Source organism: Mustela putorius, unplaced genomic scaffold (genome assembly GCF_011764305.1).
Source record: "Mustela putorius furo isolate JIRA1106 unplaced genomic scaffold, ASM1176430v1.1 tig00003854_pilon_pilon_pilon, whole genome shotgun sequence".
NCBI lineage: Eukaryota > Metazoa > Chordata > Mammalia > Carnivora > Mustelidae > Mustela > Mustela putorius.
In genome coordinates, this window is record NW_025422006.1 from 5,280,484 (window position 1) to 5,306,436 (window position 25,953).

The window sequence follows — 25,953 nt, forward strand, 5'->3', positions numbered from 1 at the left end:
AGTATGTTAGAGGAGGAGACAAGAATAAGGAACTGCCAAAATGGAAGGCAGTGCGGACAGATCCCAAAGCAGAGCACTGTGGCAGGGCAAAGAGAGGTGGAGTACATCAGGTGCCTTCTGAAGAGCAGTGAAAACTCCCCATCTTACACATCTAGAACCTGAGTTGGTGCACAGAAGTCAACTGCGATTGCCAGCCATTTGACCAAAGGTCCTACAAAGAGTGACCTGGGCTTCATCTTCTCATTGCACAGGCCCCAGAGTCTTGCTGTTGGCTGTAGAAACATTCCCAGGACCCCAGGACCCCAGGACCCCCACAGCACTGCTTACCTCTAAGAAGACCTGGGAAACTCCTAAGACACAGAATCATCCAAGAAAAGGAAAAAGGAGAAAATCAAAGGGGGCTGGATAACATACAAGATGAGACACCTCCCATCAGAAAATAAATATATCTCATGCACTGATGGAAATTAAAAAAAAAAAAAAAGTGTGATCCAAGAGAAAACTTTTCCTATCAGAGTCTAGAAAAAAATAGCCATGCAAATAAAGGCCCATTATTTCCCCTCTGCACGAAATAGCTGGCTTGGAGTTTTAACATGGGAGGAAAAGCCAGATGGCGGCAGACGGCCTTATTATAGAAAGTCCACTTGTACTGAAGTTTCCTCAACGCGTTTCATCACTGCTGAGTGAGGTTTTGTTTTGTTTCCTTCTTAAGTGCAGGGCAGGCTAGTACCAGAATTTGTATAAAGTCTGCAACCTTTTCATGAAAATGTTCTACCCAATACATCCGATACATGATATATGATGCCACCACAGGAAAACTAGTGTTGCTACAGACGTTAATCATAATTATGAAAATTTTTAATTTAAATGTAGGTCTGAACACACAAAATACAGTGCATGGCCATCTGTTAGTTTTCCATCTGGGCTCATTTGCAAAATACATTCTGTTTCGCTCCCCCCTCCCCCCTCTATTTATAATCTTCCCTGGAAAACAAATATGCCTAATGTATGGCATGCCAGAGCTGAAGTTAGCTATTTACAAGTGGCTTTTAATAGACATGGCTACAGTTGAAAGCAGTAACAGAAACTTCAAGGTTTGTGTGTGTGTGTGTGTGTGTGTGTGCGCGCGCACGCGTACGTGCACACGCATGAGACACCTCCTCAGATTCTGTTGGTCGATTTCTCCTTTGGGAATGCCCGGTCCTCATGTCAAGATGGCTTTACAGGTTATCGGTAAAGAATAATGAAAAATGGCATCTTGCTCTACTTATCCCTTGGTGTCAAGCTAAGAATACAATCCGAAACTTTAGAGCTTTCGTATCAGCATATTTCATGGCGGACAGAAAGTAGACATACAAACGTCTATCAACAGATGGCTGTAGAAGCAAAAGGCAGTATCATCATAAACAGAATATTATTCAGACTTAAGAAGGAAGGACAGGGGCACCTGGGTGACTCAATGGGTTAAAGCCTCTGCCTTAGGCTCAGGTCATGATCCCAGGGTCCTGGGATAGAGCCCCGCATCAGGCTCTCTGCTCAGCAGGGAGCCTGCTTCCTCCTCTCTCTCTGCCTGCCTCTCTGCCTACTTGTAATCTTTGTCTGTCAAATAAATAAATAAAATCTTAAAAAAAAATAAAGAAAGAAGGAAGGAAGGACAGATCCACGTGACATGGTGGCATGTTTTCAAACATTAGGTTAAGGGAAAGGAGCCAGGCACAAAAGACCACGTGATGCCTGATCTCTTTCATATGAAGTGTCCTGAATAGGCAATTATGTAGGGACAGAAAGCAGATGAGCAGTTCGTTTGCTTGGGGCTGGAAGGTGAGGTTGGGAGACTTGGGGAGTGACTGCTAACAGATCGCTCGTAGGGGTGGCAAAGGTGTTTCAAAATTGGATGGAAATGGTTGCACAGTTCTTTGATCCGACTAAAGTAATAGTGGACTGTACACTTTAAATAGGTAAACTCTCTGATCTCTATAAATTATATCTCAATAAAGGTATTTTTTTAAAAAAACCTGTAGAGCTAGACAGAAATGTAGAAATTGCTTAGTCTATCTGCCACATTTTAAAGAAGGGACCGTGCGGTTTTGGGGGGTGAAAACGACTATTGCCCAGCTGGATAGCACTCAGGCTTCTAGGCCTCCATGCAAGGGTTCTCCCTGATCCGTAATGCTGAAATATGACACTAATAAATTCATCTACGGGGAAGAACAGAGTGGGCTGCAGGGAGAGATTCAAATGGGAAGACGAATCAGAAAAATACTGCAGTGAAACCAAATAAAGGCAAGAAGGGTCTTCAAAGATGCTCGCGGGAGTAAGGACAGGACAGTTTCTGCGACCCCAGGTGATCTCCTGGAGGTAAATGCTCTGGGATTTTGCATCCCAATGCTAGTGAGGGCAAGAGTCTTGGAGGAGTCAGGAGGCTGTGATCCAGAAGCCTGGAGAAAGTAGGAACTAGAGAAGGAAGAGGAGTTTAACTCTTGCCATGACTTTGAGTTATCCAGAGAACACAGAGTGCAGACACCAACCAGGAAGGAGGCATAGCAGAACTCCAAATGTGTTGGAGAGCGTAGGGCCAGAGGTAAAGGAACGGGCCGTCGGCTGAGCATGTGCGGTGACCTCGTAGAATGGGCGCGGATGTCCTGGGCCAGGACAGAGCAGAAACGGAGGACCGCGCACAGGGGCCCCCAAATGTAAGGGTGCAGAGGAAACAAAGAAATGGGGAAGGGGAGGCCCAAGAAAGACTCGTGGGAAATCAGGACGGGTCAGCAAAAAGCTCAGGCGCCAGATCTCATTTAAGCCAGCCGCAGGCTCAAGGATGGATTTTGGAGTTGTCATTTGAGGGCTCGTCCTTCGTCGGGGGCGCTTTTTGTTGACTTAGGCAGCTCGTGGGAAATAAATTCAGGAACTTGAATTAAACAAAGGCTCTGACTCTGGAGATAGGCAGGACGAGGAGGAATCTCTAAGAATTAAACTGATGAGATGAGGAAAAAGTAGTGAATAGCATTAAAATACGGACGGAGGCAGCTGGAAAATTTTGAGAACGAGGCGATCACGACAAACTGTGTTGTAAAAAGGAAACTATAGTTCCCAGAAGATTGACTGTCACAAGGAGGGCGAAAATTTACTAGTGAGCTTTTTCCTCATTTCTGCCATAGTGGAGTGGTGGGTGTGGGGGAGGGGGCATGGGTACTAAACCAGACCCCAGGAGAGGAGGAGACCCCTCCCACATTTAGGAGGTTCACCAAATTCTGCGCTTCCCTCTTCAGAGGAGGCGAGGTTGACAGTAGGGACAAACAGAGGCTTCTGAAAATCAAACCCTGTTGCAAAGATTCCCACTAGGAGGCCAGAAAACCAAGAGGCACAGGAGGGGCCACCCCTTGGACACTGTTTTCTCAAAAACAGAACAAACAACAATAAAAAACTAACAAACAAAACCAACCAACCCCCCCCCCAACCCAAGTATTGAGCATTTGTTTCTTTACCCGGATGAAGGGCACGTCCTAGGCATTCAGAAAAAAGAAAGATGTCTTGACTTGTCCTTTAGGAGATCGCAAGTAAGTCGCAGGCAGGCAGACAAAGCTGTTTCCAAACCATGAGCTCAGCGCCAGGAGAGAGGCCTGGGTACAACAGGGAAAGGTGTGCTCTGCCCTCCAAGGGCTGGCAGAGTGGGTGGAGGAGAGTTTGCACAGCGGAGGTCACGCCCGGTCGGAATCTTGAGGGATCAGCGGTCCATCTAGAGGCAGACTAGAGGTGGAATGCTCTTCTCCCCCACGTGCTGGGCACAGCAAAGGGCCTGTGGTACAAGCGGCCGGCTAGGACCCCATGCTGGTGATCATGAGAAGCGAGAGAGCCATCTGCAGGGACCTGAGCAGGGGTGTCAGTCCACAACCTGCATCCCCCTCAAGCAGCCCCTGAGAGAAGTACTGGGTGGAGGTAATTTATGAAGCACAGAAGAGAAAACAGAAGGAACAGAAGACAGTGAAGGCTGAGTGGACCAGCGGGTTGTCGATATGGGCCCCTGGGGCTCGATCTCACTTCAGTCTCCTGGGAGAGCAAAGAGGCCCAGACTTCAGAATGGCCAGGGTGAGGGCAGGGAGTGGGCACTTCTCCACTCCTCTCTCCTGGGGGTTGAGGATTGCTCTGGGTGTGTTCAGCACACACACACACTCACACACACACACACACACACACGCATGCACACATTTACATTTTCACACGGAACCTGCCCCCAGCTTGCCGCCAGCCCCCTTCCTTGTCTCAGGCACCGAAGCAAAGAGAACAGAACTTGAAGCAGGAGGCTGCCTGTGTGTCAGAAGCTGTCTCCCCCAGAGTGGGTGAACTCGGGGGGGTCACGGGCAGAGCATCAATGGCGTCTGCTAAACCACTCAGAGCAGGCCATATGTCTCCTCCTTCCAACCATACCTAGTTCACGTCCATGCCCACAGCTTCGCCCAGGACCCTCACTCTTCCTCAACCCTAAACTTCGGACACCCTTCCAGTCCTCATCAGTCAGAACCCCTCCCTCTGCTTTGAACACACAGGATGCGAGTCGATGGCCACACATGTACCATATACTGGCTTTTTTACTTTGCCATCTCTGAACATCTCATCCCCTTTAAATTGCTGGTGTCTTGCATTTCCCATAGGCCCTGGACATATTACCAGTGATGGATGGCTCAGGCGAGGGAGACTTTTTTATGAGCTTTTTGGAAACCATGCCCTTCCAGTAATTCGGCCAATCCAGTGCCACCTCCAAAAGCATCTTCTTGAGGGCTGCCTGGCTGACTCAGTCGGTAGGACATGCGACTCTTGATCTCAGGGTTGTGAGTTCAAAGCCCGATGCTGCGCGCAAAGATGATTTAAAAATGAAAGTCTTTTTAAAAAAGGCATATTCTTAATACGGAGGCAACAAAGTAAGCTATCTTGGGGAGAAGAAATGTGCTGTCCTATGATATGAACCAAATTAGCCTTACACCGAGTTTTGACTTCTTGATAGCCTTCTATCAAAAATAAATGAACTGGTAGGAGTCAGAACGTAGTCATACATTTGAAGCCGAACTAAAGGATCAGAGCAGATGCAAGACATAAAAAGAGAAAGAGCACACTGGCTTTAAAATGCATAGAAAACATCAATGTCTGCTTCGTAACATTTATTTAAAATTTTTTGCCCTTTGCATCACCTTAATTTTGGATACCACTATTCCTATGGACATCATGAAGAATTGTACATTTTTAAAAATCTTTATTTATCTTGGCATATATTTTCCGACAGGTCAACTAGCATGGAAATCCTGGGCCTTGGGAGGTCTGAGTCTCATTTTTATATTTACCCAGGGAACGTGCTGTTTCTCACTAAAGTCACTTGAACTATATGGGCCAGTTTCTCTTGTCAGCTTCTTGGAAGCTTTGAACTAGAAAAAGAAATACACAGCAGGGTAATCTAGCCCTTTGAAATTTGGGACAACTAGGAAAGATGCACGGCGGTATTGATTTCTAATAGGCTTTGTTCAGATGAGACCGGTCTATAATATGATGAGGATTCTTGGATTAAGATGTCCAGCGGTTATAAATGAAAAGCCAGTCTCTTTTTTGGGGGAGGGTGGGGTGCCGAGGTGGCGTAAGTATGCGATTTTCAGTTATTTCCTTTGTGGGACTTTGGGCATTTGAAAAAAGGCATGTCCTTTCATTAGTGGCACAAAAGGCAGTGGACAAGGACATGTCGGTTTAGAAGTTAACACATTTCGGTGTTTCTCACAGAGCTGAAGACGCTGAAGAAGCCACTGTCCTGAGCTTTTTGCATGGATGCCTCCTGTTTATGGAGGCCTCCCGATAGGCTGGGCAAGGGGCTGGCATCTTAGCGCTGGGTATCCACCATTTTGCAGGCACTCGGGAAGTTGCGTGCCCGTTCTTTCTTTGGCCAGATGTGCAAACATCTGCAAGATGGCAGGGGACCCAGGCAGCCTCAAAGCTGGCGACAGTGGCACTGAGTCAAGAACTGGTTTGTGTTCATCTCTGAAGGAGAGGCATTGAACAACGACCCTAAGTGGCTTGCCTTCATCCCAAGAAGCCTTCCCTGGCCGGACTGGTTGGTTGACCTGCTGGCTGTTTGTAGACATTACCTCCTTGTTGGTGTAAGAGAGGGAGTCAGAGAATTCCTTTCGGCAGCAATCATTTGAACTATTTGGCTTCTAAACCTAACCTCTTTTCAAAGGGCTTCATTCTAAATAGTCCCTCATTCTGGCTCCATATAAGGTTCCTAGAAATCACTGGAATGGGTTTTTGTTTGGTTATTCCCAGTTAGGCATGTCGTCCCAGTGAGAACTGCAGAAGTCTCAAGGAATTCCAAGTTATTTTTATATTCTGATATTTTGGTGGGTGCAATTAATTCTTTTCTATTATGAGAAACAGAAATCTGAGCTATGTGAATCTTGGTATCTGCTCATTAGTGATATGTAATGTTAAAATTTTGAAATAATGTTGTTTTGCTTTAGAAAGTAGTTAGGCCATGTCATTCCCTGATTTAGAGTCCTTTCAGTATATTTTTCCATTTCAATTTATATGTCCTAGTTTCCTGTCAGTTTCAATATATTCTATTTATGAGTTATTTGCATTTTTTCCAGAGTCAGGTAGGACCTTAGTCTAACTGCAGAGCCTCCTGAAAGAGACTTCGAATGGAGAGCAGCCCCCAGCTGCAACCCCATAATTTTACATATACCTGGATGAGGGTTTCATAAAGGGATAAGGGACAAAACCACAGTGAGACACCACCTCACACCAGTCAGAATGGCTATAATGAACCAGTCAGGAAATAGCAGATGCAGAGAAAGGGGAACCTCCTACACTGTGGTGGGAATGCAAGCTGGTGCAGCCACTCTGCAAAACAGCATGGAGTTTCCTCAAAAAGTTCAAAGTAGAGCTACCCTATGACCCAGCAATCACACTACAGGGTATTTATCCTAAAGATACAAATGTAGTGATCGGAAGGGGTGCATGCACCCAGATGTTTATAGCAGCAATGTCCACCATAGCCAAATTAGATGTCCATCAACAGATGAATGGACAAAGAAGATGTGGTGTATCTATACAATGGAATATTATGCAGCTATAAAAACCCTGAAATCTTGCCATTTGCAACAACATGGATGGAACTAGAGGGTATTATGCTGAGTGAAATAAATCAATCAGAGAAAGATAATTATCATATGATATCACTGACATGAGGAATTTGAGAAACAAGACAGTGGATCATAGGGAAAGGGAGAGAAAAATGAAACAAGATGAAACCACACAGGGAGACAAACACAAGACACTCCTAAACTCAGGAAACACACTGAGGGTTGCTGGAGGGGAGGGGGGTGAGAGGTTGGGGAGGCTGGGTGATGGACATTGGCGAGGGTATGTGCTGTGAATTGTGTAAGACTGATGAATCACAGACCTGTACCCCTGAAGCAAATAATACATTATATGTTAATATTTTTTTAAAAAGGGAGAAGGGCAGAGGGAAGAAGATAAGTTTCTCACTCCTTCCCACCGAATTTGATGCCCTCCTTTGTTATGGATTGAATCACAAGTCCCTCCAAAAGACAAGGAAGTCCTAACTCCCAGTATCTATGAATGAAATCTTATTTAGAAATAAGATCTTTTCAAATGGTCAAGTCAGATGAGGTCATTAGGTTGGATAATAATTTACTACGATGGTTTCCTTGGAAAAAGGAGAAATTTGGAAACAGAGACAGAAACACAGGGACAATACCATGTAAATAAAGGTTGAAGTTTTGTTGCCATAAGCCCAAGAATGCCAAAGATTTCTAGAAAGCCACTAGAAGCTAAGAGAGGAGAGAGGAGCACGGGTTTGCCCTCACATCCTGAGGAAGAACCAACCTTGCCAGCACCTTAATTTTGGATGTCTAGCCTCTGGAACTGTGAGACAATTAATCCCACCCCTGGCATGTTGTTCTAGCAGTCCTAGCAAACGAAGATGGACTTCATCCCAGGGCTGGGCTTGCTCCCCAGCCACCTCCTCGCTTTCTCACAACAAGATCCATTTTCCTGCATCTCTTCAGTTTACTTTAAACAGGACTTCATTTCATCAATATCCTGCCTAGAAAGACTCGAACCCAAAGTCAAGAAGTCCAGCAGAGTTCTACCAAGGCCTCTGTCCAGAGGGACAGCAAGTACAGAGGGTGCAAAAGATGGCCTTCATCTCACCCTTTTAAATGAAAGACTGGTACTGGCCGTTACATGACCCAAATACCAGAAATGATGATGTCACACTTTTGCTCTGATGCTGAAATCAGTAGTTCCAATTTTATCTACTATGTCATTTCTTCTTTTATTAATCATGTCGTTGTAGGGAATCTACTATTTCTGGGGATAAAGGACACTGTAGGTGGGAATATTCATTCAATATTTAACTACAGGCAACTAAAACGCGTGGGGTACTCCCCACATAGGCGTGTCCTCCTCGAATGGGCTTCTTACTGCTTCTTTTTGGATTTGGGTGCACAGATGAGCATGAAGCCTAAGGTCTCTGAATCCATGTGTGAGAGAGATCCTTGCTTTGTGGACTTGTGCTCCCTCTGTCCTCCTTTGAACTTTCAAAGGTAAGTCATTAATGCTAATTATCCAGAAGAAAATTACATTACACTTTCCTCTAGCATTACTCCAACTCTGAACTATACTTTCTTACTTATATGTAAAAATAATAGTAATAATTGTACTCTCTCCTGTCAGCATCTCTTTCACACTTGGGAATGTCTAAGTGCAAAGATGCTGGAGAGACTCATGGCTCTGGGAATAGGAAAGGGTGAGTAGGTAACTATGGAAAAAGCTTCACTCTGTTGTCTTTTCTCTATCTCTAATAATTGTTTTCAGAATCTCAGGGGTTTTAGGAGAGACAGTAGGACAGATGTCAAACCTGGAAGCAGCTCATTCTTGATACCCAGGACACCTTGTCCATTCAAGTTTTGATTGCCTTGCGTTTTGTTTTGTTTCGGTTTCCTAGAGTGGCAGCATTTCTTGTCACCAAAAGAACGGTGTACGTAGGATAACAATGAAAGAGGCTCATGCCCTTAACAACGAAGGGCCAAAGGGAAATGTTCACCAACCTGCAGAGTCAGCTAGAAATGAAGAGGAGTTGCAGATACTCTGTGTTTCTTTGTAAAGACTTAGGTGGAAAAGAGCTGCTTTCTAACACTCTCGGCAGAAGACTTGATATAAACAAAGCAGTTAAGCCCTCCTTCCTATCCTAAGGGAGAAGGTCTTGGTTGTCCCAAAGGTTCATCTTCCCAGGTGCTGTGTCATGTCTTCATGTCTTCGTTTCTTCTCCTTTGTTCAACAAATACTTATTTTGAAGGCTTGCTATGTGTCAGGTGCTGTGCTAGCCTCTGAGGTATTATGGTGACTAAAACTGTGCCCCTGCCTGCCATGGGGGAGGCCAATGTGATCTCATTTATATAAAGAGATACTAAGTGCTAAGAAAAATATAAAATCAGTTAAAGGTCATGTGTGGGAGGCAGAGTTGTTCTTTTGGAGAGGGCGGTCGAGGAGGCCTCTACAATAGGGAACATGAGAGCAAAGATGAGCAGGCAGTGAGGAAGCAGACTGTGGTGATCTCTAGGCACAGACTTCTCAGGTGGTAGAAAAGTGAAACAGGGAAGGCACAGCAAGAAGAGTGGCCTCAAGCCAACAGCTGACTGGTCAGGGAGTGTGTAGAGAGCAAACTCAGGTAAAATGTACATGCCACATGTCCCCTGAGGGGTCAGGCCAAGGGTGGGACACTGCCTGAAATCACAGGCTGCTTCAATTTCCTTGCCCTGTTCTCCCTGTTCCTTGGATGGTCTCCTCTCAGAACATGTCTTCAACAAGTCACGTGACCAAAAATCCTCAGCTCAGGGTCTGCTTTTAAAGAGTAGCCATTGAAGAGTTCCATGCAGATGCACGCTATGATATATGATACTATGATCTCACCGTTTCTAAGGAGCCCCCTGGCTGCTGTGAGGAGAAGCAAGGTAAGGAAGTCCCAGTGGGACCAGGGAGACCCCCACAGCATGTTGTTGCGCTACTCCAGGAAATGGTGGCGACCGGAGCCAGGACAGTAGTAGTGAGAAGGTGACAACTGATGGGACTCTGAAAGATTTGGACAATTGACAGAGTACAGTTGAGAGGATTTGATGACAGTTCAGAAGAGGGAAAGAGGAGAATGAGAAACTAAAAGGATGGAATTGCAAACGCTGCAATGGGAAGGCAGAAGGTCCACATTTCAAAGGAAGAGTCAGCAGTTCAGTTGTTGCCATGATGAGTTCGAGGTATCAGGGGGATATGCCAGTGTAGACATCAACCAGTCCGTGGACATACCAGTCTGGCATTCACAGGAGAGGTCTGGGCTAGAGTGCTGGGAGTACTGAGCAGACATGCCAATAAGATGCTTTCACCAGAGGAGTGAAGTTGGATACAGAAGAGGCCTCGGGAGTGAAGCCTAGGGTATTCCAACCCTGGAGGTTGGGGAAGGAAGGAAGAACCAGCAAGGAGGTCTGGGAAAGAGGGGCCAGAGAGGAAAGAGTGAGGATGGTGCCTTGAAGGCAATGAAAGAGAGGGTAGCTTGCAGATGGGAGTGACCAGGATGCGAGTGACAGTGCTGAGAAGGTGTAGTATGAAGAGACCTAAGAACCTTCCATTAGATTTGGTGGTAGAGGCCTTGGGCTGTCTTGACAGGAGTTGTTTGGAAGTGATGGGTAGGTACAGTCTTGGGGGGAGGGGGTCAAGAGAAAATGGGACATGAGGAATGATGACATCAAGTACAATCCACTTCTCTGAGAAGTTTTGTTTTCAACAGGAGCAGAGAAATGGCAGGTGCTTGAGGGCAGAAGGGAGGGTTTTGAGAAGATGCAGATGTCACCAAATGTTTCCTAATCATGCAACTGATCTTGGAGAGAAATAAAATTAAAATGCAGGAGAAAAGGGGCAACAGTTAGAGCAATATCCTTGGGTGGATGGGAGAAAACCAAAGTCCGGCACATGAGTGAAGGGGTTGGTCCAGGTTGGTACGTGCACAGTTCCTCCTTCCTCACAAGATGCAGGTAATACAGATGCAGACACAGGGAAATGGCAGGTGAGGTGGTGAGTGCACATGAATGGTCTTTTCTGAGTGTCTGTATTTTTTTAGATATCTAGGACTCATGGTCATAGGCTGTGTTCAGAGACCTGATCACTTCTATGTATCCATTTTCACAATCATGGTGATTTAGGCATTGATTCCTCTAGGCATTAAAACATAATTGATATCTACAAAGAGCTAGATCTCCATGCAAATCTCTGATTCCTGGGTTGAAGTTTCCTGGAGTGTTCCCTAAAATATAGGAATTAGTAATAAACCAAGCCATTAACTAATCACATCAATGTATATGATTTTAAGAAAAACTAAATTCATCCCAAAGAGCTGATTATTTTGTAGGCAACTTTTCACTAGCAACATACAGTTTCAGTTTTAAATTTGCTGATCTCTGTCTACACAAATTAAAGACGACACACCAGCCTTCCCTCTCCAGTCTCCTGGTTTTTGCAACTTTGACCAACCCATAGTATTATTTAAACATTTTTCTCTTTTTATTATAAAAACGTCAGCCTGCAGATTAATGAAAACTTGTCCTTTTTGTGTAATTTATCCTTCGAGGCTGACGGAAAACCTTCAGGGGGAATATAAAAGCAATCAGGCATCCATTTAGAAAAAAAAAAAAGCTGTGATTATTTTTTGTATGTGGTTTTATATCATTTCACTTTTTCAATATGTCTATTTCACATAATTTATTACTTGACACTTTTTATTTTCAATCATTTTTGGTTGCTTATAAATAAACATGCATTAATGTCAAGAGAATTAGCATTCCATTATAAACTTTATACAAGCTGAAAAAATGGCTTCAGTGAAGTTGCCTCCTTATATGGGACATGCATATACATTCCATGGTGCCTGTCTAGAGAATTAAACACTGGCACATTTTTTATCTTTGCTAAATAGAAGCAGTTGTGAAATGGAGACAGTGATTTCCAGAACAACATTATGCAGGTGAAGATGATGCATTTTAATGTTGTTCTGTTTGGAAGTTAATCTTAAGATAATTTAAATGGTAGCTTAAATAATGATTCTTTGCACTTCCCCAGAAAGAATCCCAGTCTGCAGTATGACCATATGTGTTTATATATAGTCAAATATTATGATATGATTTAATATTTCTTAATGTCACAGTTAAAATATGTTATTGGAATATTTTCAATAAAAGTGAAGCATTTCTCCACTAGTCATCAAAGCATATCAAGTTTGAGTTCTTCTATGTAAATCTAGGAAGAAATCGGAATTTTCCACTAGTTTTGAGATGAAGGCTATTGAATCAGGGTCTGGACAGCCACGAGCAAGGGTGGGGGGGGGCGGTGAGGGGATCTGAATCTGAGTGCAGTGGAAGAAGAAGTCATTATCTAATTTTTAAAGTGATTTCTCAGAAAGCATAACACAATATCTAAATAAAAATTGCAAAAATAATAGAAGGAAACTATAAGCAGAACAAATTTTTAAGCAAAATAAATTTATCTCAACAAATAGTACAGATTTCTCTTTTCTTTGGGTCATATAATTATTAGATAATTAAAATGTTATGACAACAATTACTAATGCCTGGTACTAAATGGATTTCTAACATTTAAAGAATTCTTTTTTCAAAGTATATACATTTTAGCTACACCACAGGTAAACTTTCATTATCAGTTTTGTACAAAACTACAATGTGTCTGCCTGAGGCCCCAGGGTAAGTGGTACTGACTGATTGGATCTCCTTTTTCCGTAAATGTGTTGTGATTGCTGGCTTTACTACCCCCTGGTCACTAAAAATGGTAGCCTTTTCTTATCTGAAGAACTTTAAGGCATCTCATCTGAAACAGCTGCCTTGCAAGGGGATGTTAATTCTTCCTCTTTTTTAAAGATTTAGTTAGTTTAATATAGAGAGAGTTAAAGAGCGAGAACATGAGTGGGGGCAGGGGGGGTGGACAGAGGGAGTGGGAAAGAAAATCCTCAAGTCGACTCCCTGCTGGGTGTGGAGCCCATGTAGAGCTCCAACCAAGGACACTGAGGTCATGACCTGAGCCAAAACCAAGAGCTGGACACTTAGCCAACTGAGCCAAGCAGGCGCCCCTATTAATTCTTAAGACCTACCTCCACACTTGTGTTGCTTCCAGATTCATACTCTAAGATAAATCCCTGCAGATTACAGAAGGTTATAAAGCCTAACTCTGGAAGAAGAAGCATATCCACTGAGAGATTTTTGCCTATTTATATTGGAAGAACCTAGAGAGTGTATAGGGAAGTGGATTTTGTGAGTGTCAAATAAGGGAAAAAGAAAAGTAAACCCTATCAGTATGGATGTACATAGTATAGGTTTTGCCTTCAGTGTATGATTTTAATATGCTAGTATTTAATAATTTAGTTGGGAGACAATAAGACTCAACATTATCTTCCTTTCTGTGATAGGTGAATTGTTAGAACTTTCTGGGTAGAGGAAGGAGTTCAAAGACTTAAGAAGGATAATAAGGTTGATTTATCGTATCAATTCCTGCATACAACCTCACACACACTATGCTCTCAGGAGAGCTAGGAGGGCACATTTTTTTCTAAGGTATTGAGAAATAACTTGGTAAGAATAACAACAGTAACCCTAAAAACATTAGTTGTGGCTCTCCGCCGCAAGCCAGGAATGATGGGGAGGAGGCCAGCCGTTGAAGAAGATCCTTTGATGTCAATGGAGGATGAAGGCATCCGGCAGTAGGAGATACCAAGTGTTTAGGATAAGATCAATATTACCATTGGAATAGGGGTCAGGTCAGCAATGAAATTCAGAATGATTCGATTTAACCTGTAGAAGTCTTTGGCAGTGGCCATGATGTCCTTCTGACTGAAATAACTGGACAGACTTAAGAGGATGTACTTAATCCATGTAAGTGACGGGGAAAACACCCTCGCATCTGGGTGAATGGATATCTGACTTCAGACAACAAAGGAGAAAGTGAGGACTCTTTATTCGGTCCCCAAGCCACACAGACACACATTTCTTGAATGAAGGGTATATATGGGTTTCTTGAAAAAGGACCCTACAATTTGCCACAAGTATGACCTATGTATTTTCCTCAAAGCATTTCCCCAAAGTGATTATATCAGGGTGACTATATATTGGGTACACTGAAATACCCAGGCTTTTCAGAGATTATAGTATATCCCTTAAAAACTAATGCAAACACTAATCTTTACATATCCGATGTACCAGTCAGAGTCAGGACTTAGGAAGTGAAGTTGTTAAGTGAACTTTAAGTTTGAGTCCATTTATAATAAGACTCATGCATCTTCAACCCTGTTCTTTCTCTAGCTTCTAGATGCATAGCAGGGAAGGCATAGACCTACACTGAATACCACGGTTAATGCTTCATCCGTGTGGTGAGTGCTATTAGGGTAGGAAGGGCCAAACAGAACCACCTGGATTACATTTTCTATCAAAATAGTAAATTTAAAATATTAATGCCTTCATTGGGGAAATGCAGGGATGAGTCCCACCATCAAATACTTGAAGGATGCAGGAATTGATTTCTTTCATTCTCTTTTATCTCATTTAATTTGTGCAGAATATAGATTGCTTATAGAGAATGAAAGTGTATTAGCACAAATGTATCAAGTGGTGACCCATTTGCATTTATTGTTCCAAGTGTGGTCTTTTTTTTTTGAGGGGGAGCGTACCCGACATAGGTCTTGCAAAGTGATATGCAGACATTAATATGACATCTTCTTTCTTCTCGATAGCGATCAATAGGATCACCAGAAGAGGTTTGCTTTCATGGAAGAAACAGCACTGTTCCATCAGCAACATTTCTCAGGGACATGTCAACTTTCTGGCTCTCCCAGAGCAATGGATCTCTTTCTACTTAAGGTGTGATTACCATCCCCTGGGGAATTGTTAGAAACGCAGTGACTCAGGGCCCCACTTCAGATTTACTAAATAAAAATCTGCATTCCAACAAAATTCTCAGGTGATTTGGAGCCTATTAAGAGTTTGAAAAGAACTGATCTTGTCTAAAGGGATCTTGATCATATCAATATCGCAAAGAGCACCGTACTGACCCACCACATGGATGGCAACGCTGACTAGACCTGGAAGGAGAAAGTATTCACAATTTGTACATATGTGCGGGGGTGGGAAATAAGGTCTATGGGAATTCAGGAGCCTGCTACCCCAGGGATATTTCTTGGGGTTCAGTGATCTGGGAAATGTGTAGATAACCTGTTTAAAGAAGAAGGCAAGTTGACGTATCTTGCACCTTTGACTGCTAAGACAGAGTCACAAAGACTGGTGAAGATGTTTGCTTTTTGGAAGTCAGAGAGACAACATACAAAAGTGTTATTCCACCATGTCCTGAGTATCTATCTGGGTTACCAGTGGTGCCAGCTGTGACTAGAGCCCAGAGCAAGAAGAGATTTTGTAACAAGTCCAGGCCATGGTGCAAGTTCATTTCCCATTTTAGCCATATGACTCACCAGATATGACTATAATCTAATTATCTGTAATTCATATGGCTTTCATATGGTACCTGCTACTAACAGAATCACGGAGTGTAACTCTAGAATTTGGATAGAAAGGTATGCTCTGTTCTTCAGAGAAATAGTCTAATTTTGAAAACACAGGGCCTGCCTTGTTACAGGGCCCTATTGGAGACCGAACAGTGGGCCAAAGAACACTAAGGGACCGTGCCATTTCAGTCATATCTCATGAAGGAGCCATGTGTGCTCCACCAAGATGCAGCATTGGTCATGTTATGTGCAACAGTCCCTCATCACCCAATGCAAGTGTGACACATAAAATTGGACTTAGGCAGGTTGTTAAGGAGCAAGGAAATTCACATGCAGTGGATTCTAATTCTAACTGCTGTTGATACACAGGCACTTCTCCTTCATCCCCTGGAGAAGTTCATGCCACTAATGATAAGGAAGAACAAATTTAGGCCTGTTGTAAAGGTCATTGCACAGGGAATGCAGTCACAACCCCAAACTGGACCACTGCAACTTTATAAGGATTCCCTGTAATCACTCTGACAGACAACTGGGAAGGGAAAACTCCAGCAAACCTTCCAGTGATGCATTTAGTTGTTACTTCCCCCTGGAAAGACGCATAAGCAGAAGTAAAGTTTATGTTAACTCACAGGCAACAGCCAGTGGTTTGGCCAGATGATGAAAGGGACTGAATTGAGAAGTAAAATGACAAGGAAGACTGAGGGAGAAGGACATGGTTGGAACCATCTCAGAAAGGAGACAGACGTGAAAATATTTGTATTTGTATTTGAAAATATGTGAGAAGGTTCACAAAAAGGTTTTCCTGTGACGAAGCCTCTTATTAGGTAGGCAAAATGGTCTGTTTGCTGGATCTTCGTCAGCCTCTTTCTCTAGTCATGGGTTTAAGAACAAAGTTGCTTTCACAGGAAAGATGTAAATTAAAGTTGTGTGTGGATTTAACAACACAGGTAACAGTCACTTTTGAGCGCCTGACACACTAACAACAGAGGCAACCTCGAGTCCTCAATATGACATCATTCCTTGGAAAGACTGACCAACCCCTTGGTGATAACAATCACACTGGAACTTTCCATCATGAAGTGTGAAATTTTTACTCAATGGAGTTGCACTTACTCTATATATTATTTGCTTTCCTTCCCACAATCTGTAATGATTCTACCCAGAGCATTATCTGTGGATTTATTGAGTATCTTTTTCACCATGAAGGCATCACACTCAACACTGTTTCTGACAAAGAAGCTCACTTTACAACAAAAGAACAGGTGAACAATCCCAAAATTCACTTGGTCTTACCTATCTTATAACTCCAAAATAACTAGCTTGATAGAATAGCGCAGTCACCTACTGACAACCCAATTATGGTGCTACCAGTTGTGGATTTCGGAAAAAGCAATATGTCTCCATGTAGTTTCTGAGCCAGAAACCAATCATGGGGGCTGTTCTTCCTATAGCTAGAATATAAGATTTGGGGAATAAAAGGGTAAAGTTGGCTTCTTTCTCAATTATCCCTTCATAACTTACTCCAAATATTTTTGTTTCCTGATTTTATGACTCTGGAGTCTCCGGTTTAAAGATATTGATTTCCAAGGGAGGAGGGCATCCTCTGGGAATACTGCTATGACCACAAGTAACTGCAAATTGGGGCTATCGCCTGGCATGGCTTGGCTTTTTTTCCCCCACTAGCCATAATACTGTAATGCCTAACTCTTCAGGCAAAGAAGCACTGTGGTACATGACAGAGAGCTCAGGCTTGCCTGATTATCAAGGGGAAATGGGGGGCTGTTTCATAATGTTATACAGTGGGGCATGCGGAATATGTCTCAAAGTATGGTATTCTTTCGTGAGTCTTTTAGAATTTACATGTACAGGGTAAAGGTTATTGGGAGACTATGGCAACGTAATATTGGAAGGACCACTAATGGCTCTAGAAATGAAGATCTGGGTCAGAACAGCTGCAACCCTAGCTGAAGTAAATGGTAAACAGAATAAGCCATGGGAAAAGAAAAATAATCATGATGAGTTTTAGAAATGAGGAGAGTAGTAAATATACCTATTTTGTCCCTAGTTTTGCTGTATATATCTTTAAATATATTAATCCATAACTTCTTCCTTTATGAGTTACAGAATATAAAACAAGTCTCATTGATGGAGAAAAAGAATGAGAATTACTCAGAAAAATAGAGAGTAACTTGCAAAATTTTTGTTTTCCACTTTGGGGGACGAAGTGAGCACATCTTTGGTTATGCAGGGTTAAATGGTACATGTTAGCCATAAGCATGATGCTGCTATGTGAATTTTTAAATGTGGGTAGAGAGGTGTGTGTAATTGTTGAGCTGACAGAGTGGTAGGCTGTGTCACACTCTCCATTATCAAGTAGGCACCAACCTCCATCCCTTCTACATTTTGTTTTGCGTTGTAGGGAAGAAGTCTGGATCTGCGTTTCACAGAATCCCTTTCATTACACGGTTCAGGGATATTTTCTGGGACAGAGGCAGTTGTGAAAGATGTGAGAGTGGAAGAGAAGTCATAGTCTAGCAGCAGCTATAAGTAGACAGCTGAAATGATCCGCAACACCTTCCCTTGGCTTCTGGGCATTTCCTTAAAATCGGGCATTTGTGGCACTTCCCATGGATTCCAGTGGCTCTTCTGAGACTCACCCCTGAAATGCTGCAGACAGCTGAAATCACCAGAACTGGCCACTGTTGGGCTCCCAACTCCTGAGACTCACACATTGGTGCTGGAGACAGTTGGGATCTTGTTCGCACCAGCTTCCCCATGATTCTTACACTTCCTGATTTCCACCCTCCCCCCCAAAGAGGTCTTCCTGATTTGTACTCTGCTAGCCATTCCCACCACAATGCCTACCATTGTGTAAGACTCCCTATAATAAATCTTCTTCTATTTGAAATCCTAAGAGTCATATGGTCACTGGCCAGTACAGATTGACCATTTAGGAGCAAGGAAAGACCCCTAATTAACCTAAATAAACACACTGAAGACCAAGTACATTTTGTTCACAGGAAAACTTCTCATGCTCTTAAAATCTGTCTAATTATTTGTAGTTAATCTTAGTAATCTTGGCCATCGATTCCCAAGGAAGGAACAGAAGCAGTAGATTAGAAAGGAGAGAGAGAGTCATCTGAACTTAGGATTCTGACAGCACCAACAAACAATTGGAAGGGTAGTTATTGATCCTTTTATATAATAGTAAATATAAGAACTTAAGGATTTTAGAAGTTTGGGCTCATTTAGTATAGGATCCAGCATTTCATATAACAAAGTCCAAAAGGTATGGTAATACTGTACACCAGCACAAAAATACAAAATGAAAATCAAACTTGTGAAATCAAGAAAAATGTACACCACACTGAGAATGCTTTAAGAAACAAGAGAGATGTGCAATCCATTCAAGAGAGTTTGCTCCCATCAAACATATTTAAAATTGAATACACAAAATTTTTGTGGCTCTCTACAAATTTTAGGATTGTTTGTTCTAGCTCTGTGAAAAATGCTGTTGGTATTTGGATGGGGATTGCTCTGAATCTGCAGACTGTTTTGGGTAATATGGACATTTTAACAATATTGGTTTTTCCAATCCGTAAGCATGGAATATCTTTCCATTTCTTTGTTTCAACTTAATTTCTTCCATTGGTGTTTATAGTTTTCAAAGTACAGGTCTTTTACCTCTTTGGTTAAGTACATTCCTCAGTAACTTAATTGTTTTTGGTGCAATTGTAATTGACTTCTTAATTTCTCTTTCTGCTGCTTCATTACTGGTGTACAGAAATGAAAGGCATTTCTGTAAGTGTGGTACCCTGTGAGTTTACTGAATTCGTTTATCAGTTCCAGCAGTTTTTGGTGGAGTATTTCAGGTTTCCTGTATATAATATGTCATCTACAAATTACAAAAGTTTCTTCTTCCTTCCTGATTTGGATGCCTTTTATTTCTTTTTGTTGTCTGATAGCTGTGGTGAGGACTTCCATACAGTATGGTTATGTAAAAGTGGGAGTGGACTAAAATTTGTATGGAACCATCAAAACCCTGAATAGCCAAAGCGACCTTAAAGAAGAAGAACAAAGCTGGAGGCATCACAATTCTAGACTTTGAGTTATATTACAAAGCTGTAGCAAATCAAAACAGTATGGTATTGGCACAAAAACAGACACATAGATCAGTGCAATAGAATAGAAAACCCAGAAATGAACTCACAATTCTGTGCTCAATTAATCTTTGGTGAAGCAGGCAAGAATAGCCAGTGGGGAAAGACAGTCTCTTCAACAAATGGTGCTGGGAAAACTGGAGAGTCACATGCCAAAGAAGGAAACTGGACCGCTTTCTTACACCACACACAAAAATAAATTCAAAATAGATTAAAGACCTAAATGTGAGACCCAAAGCCATAAAAATCCTGGAAGAGAACAAAGGCTGTAACTTCTTTGACATGGACCACAATATTTTCTTACAAGATATGCTTCCAGAGGCATGTGAAAGAAAACCAAAAATAAACCATTGGTACTTGAACAAAATAAAAAGCGTCTGCACGGCCAAGTAAACAGTCAGCAAAACTAAAAGGCAACCTGTGGAATGGGAGAAGATATGTGCAAATGACATATCTGATAAAGGGTTAGTATCCAAAATCTATAAAGACCTTATCAATCTCAACAACCCAAAAATGACAATGAAAAACGAGAAGAGATGAATAGACATTTTTCTGAAAAAGATACACAGATGGCCAATGGACACATGAAAAAGTGCTCAACATCACTGATCATCAGGGAAATGCAAATCAGAACTACAATACCACTTTTCACCTGTCAGAATGGCTAAACCAACAGCACAACAAACAACAGGTGTTGGCAAGGATGTGGAGAAAGGGGACCCTCTTGCACTTTTGTGGGGAATGCAAAGTGTTGCAGCCATGATGAAAAACAGTATGGATGTTCCTCAAAAACTTAAAAATAGCACTTCCCTGTGATCCAGTAAGTGCACTACGAGGTATTGACCCAAATACCAAAACATTAATTCAAAGAGATACATATACACCACCATGTTTACAATGACATTGTCTACAATAGTCAAATTATGGAAAGAGCCCAAGCATCCACCAGCTGAAGGACGGATAAAGAAGATGTGGTACATAACATACACACAACAGAGTATCACTCAACCATAAAAAAAAAAAAAGAATTAAATCTAGCCATTTGCTATAACATGGATGAAGCTTTAGACGATTATGCAAAGTGAAATAAGCCAGTCAGTGAAAGAAAAATACTGTATGATTTCACTCATAGAGTGCAATTTTAGAAACGAAACAAATGAGCAAAGGGACAAAAAAGAAAGAGGCAAGCCAAGAAACAGGCTGTTAACTCTAGACAACAATCAGATGGTTTTTAGAAGGGAGGCGGTTGGGGGATGGGAAAGCGGGGGATGGGGATTAAGGAGTACACCTGTGATGAGCACCTGATGTTTCATATACGTGAAAAATCACTATATTGTAGACATGGAACTAATATTTCATTGTATGATAGCTAACTGGAATTTAAATAAAAACTTACAAAAATAAAAATGAATAGCGAGTTTTCTATCTCTGACGTGTTGGTATTATTCAGCGTTCTGCCTGAGCTCACATTTCCTGGGACCAATACCTGGTCCCAAGGTTTTCTTATCAGCTCTCCTGAATAGACACTTATCTAAGCTAGCTAGGTTTGTAAAAGTTCTCCCTGAAGAATTAAGAAATGGGGCCCCAGTTACTGAATAATGATAGCATTTATATAGTGCTTACTGTATACCAGGGATTGCTTTGGGGCCTTGCGTATATTAAATGAATTAAGCTAATTTTAATATCAAACCTGTGAGATTTCATATTTATATTTCTTTTAATTTATTTGATTTTATACTTAATAGCAATATTTAGTATTACTATATTTCTCTTTTACAGATGAAGGAACCGAGCCAAATCACCCCTAGTAGTCAACAACTGAAGTCAGAGTTGCTGTTCCCTCGGGCAACTGCTGTATTCTCCTTTTTCATACTTGGGTGCAGTAAACATCACATCTTGACACCACCTCCTGGAGAAAGCAGCCATTGGACAACTGAGACATATTCTTTACTAACTGTGCTAGGACTCAATTCTAATTTTTACAGTCTTGTCCCTGTAAACACATTCACCAGACATTTCTGTGATCTTTTGATGATTTCCTATCCATCATCACACCTCCCGGTGAACTCCCCAACCCTCTGTGTGACCACCTAGATCCCTGATTCCTGATTTCTCTGTTGGATCTCCTTTATCTCTCAATCCCCAACTACGAGCACAGAGCTTGACACGTATTCTTTCCTCCACAGATGCTTGCTGAACAGAGTCTTAGAAATCTGAGTCACAGTGACCTACAGGCTTCTAATTCCAATTTCTACTCTCTTTCCCTCAGACCCCTGAACTACAGTAGTACAGACCACAGCTGGAGAAAAGTTAAACTCGTGGGCAGTTCACTTTACCAAGAATGGAGGACCAGAAGCGTGGGAATCAGCAGAAGTGATGAATTCAGCCCAAAGGGAACCCTGAGTGGGAAAGCATGTGTTTTCCTTTGAGTCAAGGTGGTGATGGGGGAGGAGAGAAATGAGGAAGAAATGGTGACGGTAAGGAGTCTGAAGAGAGGGCACTGGTTTTAAGTAAAAAATTCCAGAGTAAAATTTGAAGAGCAAACATTTGGCCCATCTTGATGTTTCTAAAGCCGTAGTAGCTAGTCTTCAAGATGTTCTGTAAGAATCCTCACCTCATGGTGCTCCACGGGTGTTTAGTGGAACCATTGTCCTAGGGTGGCTTATGGGACTACCAGGATTAGGCAGAGGTGATGCTGTATAACCTGCGACTTAGTCATGAAAGACGTTGTGGCTTCTGCCTAGATCACTCCCTCTGGGGGAAGCCAGCTGCCCTGTTGTGAGGATGCTACAGTGACAATGAAGAGACCCATGTGGAGAGGAACAGAAACTTCCAGTCAACTTTCAGATCAGTGAGCCTTGAAGTGACTGCTGTCCCAATCAACCGCTTGACCATGACCTGTGAGAGATTTATTCAGAACCAGCCAGTGAAGCTACCTCTGGATTTCTGACCTGCAGAAACTGTGGGGAATAAACGTTCATTGTTTTAAGCTGCTAAATCTGGGAGTTACTTCATAGCAATAGAAAATTAATACAAAAGCCTAAATTATAGGTTGTAGATGGAGGGCTAGAGTGCCCTTTCTGGCCTGCTGACATGGTTTTGTTTCATGGAAGAATGGAAGGGTGGTCTTAAAAATTCAATTGTCAATTAATTAAAAAAAAAAAAACGTATTTGTTAGTTTCTTTAAAAAGCAAAAGATCTTATAACACAGCCCTGTCTTTATGACTCTGTTGCCTCAGTCTTGATTTCTCTCATTCATTTAAACATTAATAGGCATTTGACTTTGCTACCCTTGGCCCAGGCTCCCCTCTATCAGGAAATGATTCTGTTTATCTTATAATGTCTTTGTTTTCACAAAAACTGTCATTTTATGTATTAGATGTCTTCTGTTGTTGTTATTGTCTTCCAAAGGCTTCACTGGATGAGTTTTGCTGTTAAAATTAAACAATACAGCTCCCATGATTCCTAAGTGGGTCAGCTCATCAGAAATATCTGGAAAGGGGCACCTGGGTGGCTCAGTGGGTTAAAGCCGCTGCCTTCGGCTCAGGTCATGGTCTCAGGGTCCTGGGATCGAGTCCCACATCGGGCTCTCTGCTCAGCAGGGAGCCTGCTTCTCTCTCTCTCTCTCTCTCTGCCTGCCTCTCCATCTACTTGTGATCTATGTCACATAAATAAATAAATAAAATCTTTAAAAAAAAAAGAAATATCTGGAAAATTCTAAAATGTAAAGATTTCCAATCATAGATCATTGCAAACATGGTCATTTTATGACCATATATTTTTATTTCAAAAGAAGTTCAAGTTCTCTCTTCCCCTTCTGGAGACGGGGCAGGACTGAGTAGGTAGGAGTGTGGAATGGTGGTTTAGTCCAAGTTGCTGATCAGGTTGAACATCCCCAAAAGGTGGTCCAACAGTGGGAAAATTCCAGAAGAGCAGAACTGAACCAGGTCCTTTGTTTGGGGAGGAGTGGTGGTAGAGCATTAAGCTAGGAAGAGCAGATAGCAATGCCGAGTCAAGGCAGACAGCGGTGGGATCAACAATAAGAAATGGAGCCAAGAGGATGAACGACTGAAAGCCAGAGGTCAGGACAAAGCGGGAGGGGTCTCGGATGATTACCACAAAAAGCTTTGGTGTTTCTGCAGTTCTTTCTTAATCCACGGACGCATGAGACATGATAATGATGTGGCAATGGATCTCTAGGAACTCTGCCAAATAAAGGACTGCTTTGAAAATTTATCATAAAGACTATCCACATGATATGGCTGGTTTCTGGCAATCCAGCCTTTCTAGGTAGAGGAAAATCCCATCGATTACTTCCAATTATTTTGTTCCCTCTTTTGAAATGCCCTAGTACTTCAATGCATCGGGCAGTGATGAGCAGGCTTACTTTGGGAGAAATGGAAAAATATTGAGGCCAGCTGATATGACGGTTTCTACTGACATCAAGCTAATATATTTAAAGTGAAAGACGATACTGTAACATTTATGCACATCTAGTTCAAAGAAATTATATTCACGTGCAGACCATATATTTGACTCATTTCATAGACACATGCTTCATGCCATGCACTCAAGAAATGTGAAATCAAGCCAAGTTTTCCATAGCTCACATCATTTTACACATTTGGGAAGGTGAGTAGTAAAAATTATAGGCAACTGATTTAAGAGGTTTACAGCTGATTATAGATTTAAAGGAAGTTGGAAAACCTCAGCAAATATCTTCTTTTCTTTAGTTCCCAGAGAAGGGTACAGAAAGGAATCGCTAAGCTGGAAAGAATGGTTTTGCTAGCTTCCACAATTCCTTTTCACCACTACCCTCCTTCAGGCAAAAGTTAGCCTGTATTTTTAAGTGTCTGGGTATAAACATGCCTGTATTAAAACATTCTCCTTGTTTATAATTTTATGATTTATCTATATATCTTTATTTTTGGCTACCGTGGCTTTTACAGCTTTCTAATTTATATAGCCATTTGTTTAGGCTGTCAAAACATTTTTAATTTTAATTACTGTGTATCATGCCTGAGGGTGTAAAACTGTCAGATAAATCTGAGACTCGGCATAAACATGTGGAGAAGTGCATGTGTTATCATTCAACAATTGCTAGTGGGCAGTTAGCAAACGCCTTTCTAGGTGGTGGGTTGGTTGGTTTCTTTTCCCCCCTGATGGGGGCAGAGAATGAGGTTGTCAGGCTGGGGACTGGACACCCCAGGACACACCACATGTTGGCGACCTTGGCGCGAAAAGGGCAAGAGTGTGTGATAGACCAGCCGCAGGCTGGGCGGCCTACGGAGGGCTGATGTGAGAGCACTTGGTGTTAGGTTTCTAAGACAGGGCACCTAGATAATCAACCTGCCATTCATTTAAAAACATAATTGGGGAAGAGGAGTGAGAATTCCTAAAAAGTAGGAGACTGTATGTGACTGGCAAAATGCGATCAAGGATTTGGCTCCTTTTGCTTTCTCGTCAAGTCTCAGTGGTACGTATGGATGCGTACAAGTATGCGTCCATCCATCCATCCACCTATTATCAATCCAGAAGTCTTGAATTTGAGATCAGGAGACTTGAACTTGAACCCGAGCCTTGGTGGTGAGGTCACTTGCCAGCTATCATAACCTTGAGCACATTCTTTAATTGCAGATTTATATTACAGTGAGCTGAGAAGCCTTTAGAGATAATCTAGCACATTATCCAAGACAGCATGTGGATCTGTGAAGAGGTATGTTTCTGGATGATGCCTGTATTTATTCAGGCATGACAATGTAATATAATTACAGCTCAGTTGTGATTTTTTTATGTCAATCTTAGGGGAAATTCAATGTTTGGGGAAGGTTACCTCCACTCTGTGCCACTTCCCCTAGAGCCGGCCGCTGAGCTCGAGAACTGGAAACAGGATGGCACAGGGAAAATGATGATAGAAAGTCCCTTCTGCAAACTGCTTTTGCTGCTCTTCTCCGGCTTTTACCCTTGACGTGCCGAATGCACACTGATGAGGGAATAGGCTTCTAAGTAAATGTCAACTAATTGAGCTGTTAGATGTGCAGCATTGAGTTTTCCAAAGGGCTTCTTGTTCTTAGTCTATGATCTCAACCAGGTAGAGGCATTTATAACACAGGGCTACAATGATTATTGGTGTGAAATCTTTCAGAGAAGAAGCCCTCATAGAAAAATGAAGAGTCTTGTACTTTTAAATAT

General features: G+C 42.2%; 1 long non-coding RNA gene across 1 annotated transcript in view; it reads left to right on the plus strand.

Annotated features, from left to right (window-relative positions):
- LOC123387521 overlaps positions 1-23,316 on the plus strand; it is a 33,142-nt gene extending 9,826 nt beyond the window's left edge. Inside the window, exons 3-4 of the long non-coding RNA XR_006601962.1 lie at positions 22,031-22,238; positions 22,506-23,316. This is a non-coding gene — a long non-coding RNA (uncharacterized LOC123387521). The remainder of the gene's footprint in view (positions 1-22,030; positions 22,239-22,505) is intronic.
- Positions 23,317-25,953: the final 2,637 nt, after the last annotated feature.